Raw genomic sequence first — 776 nt, 5'->3', positions numbered from 1 at the left:
CAGGCGGGTCGCGAACCCGCGGGCTCAGGCAATCCACTCACCTCAGCCTCCCAAAGCGCGGGATGACAGGCTGAGCCACCGAGCCCGGCTTACAAATATGAATTCTTAAGAGAGAATTTCTTAAGCAGGAAACAAAAACTAATCAATGACTACATGAAAATATAAAACGTGTGTCAATCAAAAAAATTACTGAAAGAGTGAAAAGGCAAACCACAAACTAAGAAAAGATTTTCAGCATACATATCAATCATATTTAAAGAATTCCTACAAATTAATAGAAAAAAGCATAAATAATCCAAAAGAAAAATGGGCAATAGACACAAACAGGCAGCTCATGGAAGGACAAAAAGCCAAGAAGTCAATAAACTTAAGGGAAACGATCATCAATTTCATTAGTAATCATAGCAATGAAATTTTAAACTGCAATGAGAGAGATGTTTTGCCCACAAAGCAGGCAAAAATATCAGTCTTTCGATAAAGTTTCTACAAAGATCGAAACAACCCAAACACCGAGAGGTGGTTAAACAGGCACAGCTGCTTTGGAAAACAATTAGCAAAACTAAAGATGGACTAACTCTAGGGCCCAGCATTCACTCCTAGGGCTCTCCTGTAGATAAACTCTCTCACACACACACACCCAGGACACACAGGAAAGAATGGCTGAGTAGCAACATAGAAATAACACGTCTTCGTTGGCAATATTATTATTATTATAACATTATTATAACATTATACTGTTTTCTTATAGTGGAACACTTTATCGCAGAGAAACAAGG

Source organism: Carlito syrichta, unplaced genomic scaffold, assembly GCF_000164805.1.
Source record: "Carlito syrichta isolate Samal-C Ts95f unplaced genomic scaffold, Tarsius_syrichta-2.0.1 Scaffold306946, whole genome shotgun sequence".
In the NCBI taxonomy this organism is placed as follows: Eukaryota; Metazoa; Chordata; class Mammalia; order Primates; family Tarsiidae; genus Carlito; species Carlito syrichta.
Note: the sequence above shows the minus strand (reverse complement) of the source record.